General features: G+C 41.8%; 1 non-coding gene across 1 annotated transcript; it reads left to right on the top strand.

Moving 5' to 3' along the window:
- Positions 1–2296: 2296 nt before the first annotated feature.
- On the top strand, positions 2297–2403 carry LOC130859785 (U6 spliceosomal RNA). Its single transcript, XR_009055326.1, has one exon. It is a non-coding gene; the product is annotated as a U6 spliceosomal RNA (small nuclear RNA).
- The last annotated feature ends 4885 nt before the right edge of the window (positions 2404–7288 follow it).

Below are 7288 nucleotides of genomic sequence, written 5' to 3'. Positions count from 1 at the left end.
TAATAATTCAGTAAAGAATAACTTTTTGGTATCTGATTTTGGGTTTATGCTGACTTTTTGTCTTTCTTTTAAAGATGATCCCTTTTCACATCCTCCACATTTTAATCTAATCAACCTAAGAGGAAGAAAAAAAACAAAACAGTAGCGTTGCATTTTGCCTTCTGGATCTTTTGGGGGTACTGATTGCAGGATTCAGTACTTCATGAGGAATCAATGTTTCCCTATCATTGCCACCAACTAGCTTTGTTTGAGGGATGAAATTACACTTAATATGAACAGAGTTCTAAGGGAGAGAGGGTTCATAATTCTTCAAGAATCAATGACCATTTCAAAAGATTCATATTTTAATGTTTACTGTTTGGCATGGTATTGAACTTTTAAAGTATAGACCTGTATATTCTTTATTAGCTATGCCAGCCATGCATATATACTTCTAAAACCCAAAGACATTCAGTATGAACCTAATATAAGGAAAAAAACATGGCCTTCAACTTCATCTTTATTGTATTCCTGGGTACCTGTATTTGGTGATAAAATTCTGAGGTTATGCTTAAAGAGAACAATGTAATGTTTTGATAAATAAGAGACAATTAAAAACGAAATAAGTAGAAACTAAGTATTTTTAAATGGCAGAGTGAATATTTCAAAATAAAAAGATAGCTTAAACCAGCAAGAGATTGTAAGTATAGATTTATTTCTGTTTTTACACACAGGCTTATTCTTCTAATAGATAGAAATAACCACTAAAAAAGTTGCTAGGGAAATAATTCTATTAGTCCTATGCCAGTAAAGTGAAGTGAAAACTGAAAGAGTTATCAATTTGACTCAATCCACCCTATCTTCCACCTCCAGACAAAAGCAAAAATAGGCACACAAACAAACACAAATACTCAAATTAAGACCTCAATCATTCCAGATGACAGACATTTAGAGGGCTTAATTCTTGTCTTTGCTTTATTGGAAAATAAATGGCCTTTGATATAAAGTTAAATGCTTTATTTCTTGTAAAAGCATTCTTGTGAAGACCAGAAAAAAGCTAGTGGCCAAATTCAACAAACATTCAAATATTTCGTGTTGCTTCTATATCATATTCATACATGTTTTCATTTGCTTTCCTGCAATAAATTCAGGTGAAAAAATGGGGTGTTGGCATGAAAGCATGATGGGACAGTTTTTTATACACTTTTTCCTCTTGGTGATTGTCTGAAAATTCACTTCTGCAATTTACGTTGAAAACCTTTTAATATAATATGGACTGCTATTGCCCTCCTGTATTGATACATTTTCTCTTTGCTATCCAACCCTGCTTCCCGAACTCGCTCACATTCTTCTGAACAAAAAGCGGTAGCGCTAACCATGAGAGGATCATTTTGTCTCATAACATTGATCTGAATGAACATTCTGAATAAAGGATCAGTCATTTGGAAATCCAGTTGGGATGGTCATGATTCCCACCTCAGGGACATCTTCTGAAACACTCATTACCTGCCCTTTGTGGACTTCATGGCCCAGTTGGTGTCTGTCCTTCATCCTAAAAATTTCAGTAACTCACATAATGAAGACGCAGACCTCTCTCTTCTCATCTTGCTAATTCCCAGGCCTTAGAAGTCTGCCATACTGATGGTAATAAGTCCTAGCTTTGTATGCAGTTTGATCTTGCTCTGGCTTCAAGCTGTGAGGAGCATGTTAAACATCCTGGAGGCACCAGCTCTTGTTTCTCTGGACGCCCAGGGCACAAGGCAAGGCAAGCCTCCTGTCATATACCTGGCTTTTTCACTGTTCCCATCCTCCACAAAAAAATCAGAGAAATTCAAAACTAGGTGATGCCCTCTATGGGAACGACACTGGCCTGTTCCTACAAATTCCCTTCTTTTCCTTTCTCCAGACATTGGCATCCTCTGTGTTTACTAGGCTCTAGTGCTAGGTCCCTTCCAATTTATTTACAATCCATTAAGAAAGCAAACATTTGGAAGCAAATCCACTCTAGACATTGGAAGGATTCATGGTTCTCATCGAGATATATTGACTTAGTCTGCACAACCTCAAGGCATGCCTTTTGGCATTTTCCTTTTCCTTTTCCCCGAGGACTCTATCTAAACTACACACACACACACAGAGTCAGTCAAGAAAATGGGTCCGTGTTGAAGCAGGAAACGTGAAAATGAAAGTAGAATGGGGTCCTTGAAGAAAGGCCATCAGAGCATCCCGCTCCCCAACCTCACCGATTTCAGAATAGCTCTAGGGCTCTGAGACTGAAAAACATAGTCTCTGCTTTCTGATTACAAAAGCAATATGTGTGCTCACTTTGGCAGCACATATACTAAAATTGGAACAATACAGAGAAGATTAGCATGGCCCCTGTGCAAGGATGATGCACAAATTCATGAAGCATTCCATATTTTTAAATGCTGGAGAGGGTGTGGAGAAAAGGGAACCCTCCTGCACTGCTGGTGGGAATGTAAGTTGGTAGAGCCACTATGGAGAACAGTATGAAATTTCCTTAAAAAACTAAAAATAGAACTACCATATGACCCAGCAATCCCGCTCCTAGGCATATACCCAGAGAACACCATAATCCAAAAAGACACATGTACCCCAGTGTTCATTGCAGCACTATTTACAATAGCCAGGACATGGAAGCAACCTCAATGTCCATCAACAGTGAATGGATAAAGAAGATGTGGCACATGTACACAATGGAATATTAGCCATAAAAAGGAATGAAATTGAGCTATTTGTAGTGACAGACAGCTAGAGTCTGTCATACAGAGTGAAGCAAATCAGAAAGAGAAAAACAAATACCATATGCTAATGCATATATATGGAATCTAGAAAAATGGTACTGATGAACCTAGTGGCAGGGCTGGAATAGAGATGCAGACGTAGAGAACAGGCTTGAGGATACTGGGGCGAGGTGGGAGGGTGAAGGGGAAGCTGGGATGTAGTGAGAGAGTAGCACTAACATATACACACTACCAAATGTAAAATAGATAGCTAGTGGGAAGCTGCTACAGAGCACAGGGAGATCAGCTTGATGCTTTGTGAAGACCTAAAGGGGTGAGATAAGGAGGGTGGGAGGGAGGGGATATGGGGATATATGTATACATATAACTGATTCACTTTGTTGTGCAGCAGAAACTAACACAATACTGTAAAGCAATTATACTCCAATAAAGATAAAAAAGTAAAAAAAATAGCAATACATGCTCATGAAGAGAATTTTGAAAGTACAGGGGAAAAAAAATCAAGGGGGGAGAAAAAGGAATTTATGTACCATCTCACCACTAGAGAAAACAACTATTGAAATATAGCTATATTTCCCACATATAATACAGTAATTTTAAAAGGATAATCACTCTATAGATTCAATTTTGCATTGCAGTTTTTTTTCCTCTGAGCATTTTATAATGAGCTTTGCATACTCTGCAAACACATGTAAGCCACGGCATAGGTGTACTAGCATTCATTTAGCCCTTCTAGGAACTTTGAAACATTGGCTTTTCTCCTTAGGAAAATAATTTCTCACATATGAACAGTCCTCTAAAGCCCTTTTAGATGTGTTACCCAATTGAGACCATCAACAGATCAGGAAAGATACCACATTGTCATCTCCATCTCACAGACGAGGAACTGACTCCTGGAAGATTTGTGTGACCAGCCCGAGACCAAAGGGATGGAAACCAGTGCTCAAGGGTATCTACTCCTCCACTGCAAGTGGTGCTAGAGGCAATCAAAGGAAGCAGAGGCTAAGCACACCTAAAGGCAGAAAGTGAACAAAGAACCATCCCCAATCTCTCTCATGCTTCCTGCTTCTGTTAATGGTGTCTCCTAGGATCCAGACTTGGGTATCATCTATAACACATCCTTCCCCTTTATCCTCATATCGAATATTAAACTGCCGGGGAAAGTAGCTCTTTGTTGACCACAGAAAAATTATAAATTCTGTGGCCTGAAGCCAAGGTTACCCGGAACCTGGACCCTGCCTCTCCCCCGCATCTACCCACTAAAAACACAATGCAAGTTTTTCTCAAAGTAGGGACGGTGATCCCTTTGCAAAAAACTCATTTATAATGATGATTAAAAGACAGGTTTCTGGAGGTAGACCCTGGAATCTTCAATTTTAAATAGTTGAGGATTCAATAGTATGAGAACCTCAGCTACACTCCAGACAAACGGAACTGTTCTCTTTCTAAGTACACTGCCCACATTTCCACCCTTCCGTGCATTTTTCAGATTGTTACTTTGATACAGAAAACTCCTCCCTTCACTTTCTAAATGTTCAGAGCCTGTTTGCCCTTCAAGGTCTGGCTGAAATGCCAGCTCTATGAATCATATTTCCCTGGCAACCTTTTCCAAAGCTGGGCGTTCACGCACTTACTCCTTATTAAAGGAATCAGCCCTGCTCTCCACATCTTACTCTCCTACTGCTCTTCAGAAACTGCACTGGTCAGAGGAACTCTGTCACATATGCTTTAAATTACTTGTGAAACGTAGGGTGACCTTTTTTATCTGGAGGAGTTATGGAGCCTCTACTGATGCTCAAGTGTCTGCTCACAGTTGGTCATTCTCTTTGGGTCCATAGACATTAATTTGAAGCTGTTGCCACATTCACTAGCTACCTGAAGGTAGATTATTCATGAGAAAGTAATGGCTTATACACTTCTCAGGACTTTCTCGTGGCTATTTTAAGGAAGTAAAAGATGCAGGGCTACCAAGGTAATCCCAAGATTGTGCCTCTTGTGACAGATAAACTGGGAAGTGTTGTGTGGAGCAAGTGCACCAAGACTGTACTAACATTTCCAGGTCAGATCTCGTGGGCAGCAGGGGAAGTGGGAAGTGGTATATAAAGGAGACCGTGTGGCTTAGAGCAGGGGTCACAGTTCAAATTTCTGTAGAAGCCAGGCAGGTAATGCAAATGAAGGTGGTTCCGGTTAAGGCGCTACATCATTCCAATCACCCGGCCTTAGCCTCACACTGACTGGGGCAGAGCAGAGACGTGGTGACCAGGAGAATGCACACCCCGTGCAAAGACTCAAAGCGGTTCTAGCTGGCTGGCACCCTGTGGGAAGGCAGGCCCAGTGTTGCTAAATAGCCTACATATTCAAGAAAAATCATACATAGGTTTTTATGGGACATCCTTTCATTTTTTTAAAACATGGGTAACAAATTCACATTTAAGATACTGGGCAAGCCTGTAGGCCAAACACATCCAGAGGCGATTTATCTTCTACACTCCGATTTTAGTTGTGACATAAACCAGGATTCCATGACTCTCTCCTCCCCTGAATCCTAAATCCATGTTTGAGAGTCAGCAACCTCTGTCTAGAAAGTCTGAGTGGAAGGTGGAAATGATTTCAACAGAGGTTTCATTCCAGTCAGAAAAGAGAAAGTCAATTCTGGAAGGCCCTAGAATTGGATATTCTAGACATTCTGAATTGTAGCAGTAGATGCTGTCAATGGTCTCTGACTCCTCACTCAGAGTCCCTGAGAGGGAGAGACAGGGTGTGGTGGGGTCGGATTGGTTTGTCTCTCAATAGGCCAGGGTGGGAATGCTGCTTTGGTAGAGATCACCCCTCAGCAGGTGTGAGTAATTGAGGAACCATGTACTACTTCCAATACCAGAAGTACAAGCCCAGGAAACCGGTTCACACCAGGCCATGGATGACCTTCTGAGGCCGCCCTGACACTTTCTGGCTTCAAGCTCCGACCTTAGGACAGTGACTGTATTTTGTAGCTTTGAGGATAAAATGACAGTTAACAACTGGAGCATTGTTAGTATTTCATTTTATAAATTGACTGACATAAACATTGTATACCACTGTGTGATGGGCGTGTACTAGTATATTGGTTATATTTGTGGAGGAAAGTGCTTTGTGGGCCTTTTTAAGCCCTAGGAATCCCAATAAATGAGAGAGAAGGAGTGGGTTTCACTTTGATGTCTGTAATTAGAGGTCATTATAGGAGTTCCCGTTCTCCTAAGGGTTATCACCTCTGTGCTCCTGTGAGCACAGATGGAGACGGCTATAATTTGCTCAAGGTCAGTCAAATCTGAGTGCTCAGTGACAGTGGTAATAAGTGATGTACACAATAAGTGCAGTTACATTTGTGTGCGATGCCCTCTGAGGGAGACCCTTTGTCCATGACACCTGACTCCTCATGACGCAGTTCCCTGAAGTTCAGGAGTCCCTTCAATGGCAATTTTTTTGAAGCTTCCCAAGTATTTTAATAGCACTTTATGTTGTTTAGATATATGTCAAATTTTTTTTTATTTATTATTTTTTTGGGGGTACACCAAGTTCAATCATCTGTTTTTATGCACATATCCCCGTATTCCCTCCCTTCCTTGACTCCCCCACCTCGAGTCCCCCCCACCCTCCCCGCCCCATATGTCAATTTTTTAAATATCATTATTAATCAGTAACATGAATTCAAAGCAAGTGTGCAGGGACTTCCCTGGTGGTGCAGAGGTTAAGAATCCATCTGCCAATGCAGGGGACACAGGTTCGATCCCTGCCCCGGGAAGATCCCACATGCCATGGAGCAACTAGGCCCCTGCATCAGAACTACTGAAGCCTGCGCACCTGGATCCCATGCTCTGCAACAAGAGAAGCCACTGCCCTGAGAAGCCCGTGCAACACAACCAAGAGTAGTGCCTGCTCACCTGCAACTAGAGAAAGTCCACGCGCAGCCAACAAAGACCCCACCCAGACAATAAGTAAGTAAATGAATAAATAAATTTATATATATAAAAAGCAAGTGTGCGGTTTCTTTCATACTCAAGCAAATCAAGAAATCAAGACACTACTGCCATCATCAAATCTTAATCTTCAGAGAAACACAGGTTCATGAGGTTGGCCTGAAGATGCTCAGATTCCACCAGTCATTGAGGTGCTCCATATTTAAACAGAGTGGGCCCTGCTGTCACGTTCGTGTTTTTTTCTGAAGTCATTTTTTGGATCTTGGCAGTAAGGTTTTTCTCCTACTTGGCAGCAGATGAACACACATCCTTCACTAAAGCAGCAGGGCCACCAGCTTTTCCCTCCAGTGTCGGACCAGGCGAACATGGTCCTGACATTGTGTTGCTCCACAGCCCAGCTTACCTCCTGTCTTTCGGGTCAAGAGTCCAGGAAAGGGCAGGGCTCTCCCTGCAGCCTGGAGGGCATTACAGGAGCCAAGTGAGCCTGGGCTTCCTCATTCCATTTCTAAACTGGGCGTGCCCTACACCACATGCAGGAGATACAGCATTTTGCGAATTGAGCTGGGTAGCCAACCAAATCCCTTCTCCTTC

The sequence above is a fragment of the Hippopotamus amphibius genome, chromosome 8 (genome assembly GCF_030028045.1).
Source record: "Hippopotamus amphibius kiboko isolate mHipAmp2 chromosome 8, mHipAmp2.hap2, whole genome shotgun sequence".
Lineage (NCBI taxonomy): Eukaryota > Metazoa > Chordata > Mammalia > Artiodactyla > Hippopotamidae > Hippopotamus > Hippopotamus amphibius.
This window is presented reverse-complemented; position numbering and strand designations above follow the sequence as displayed.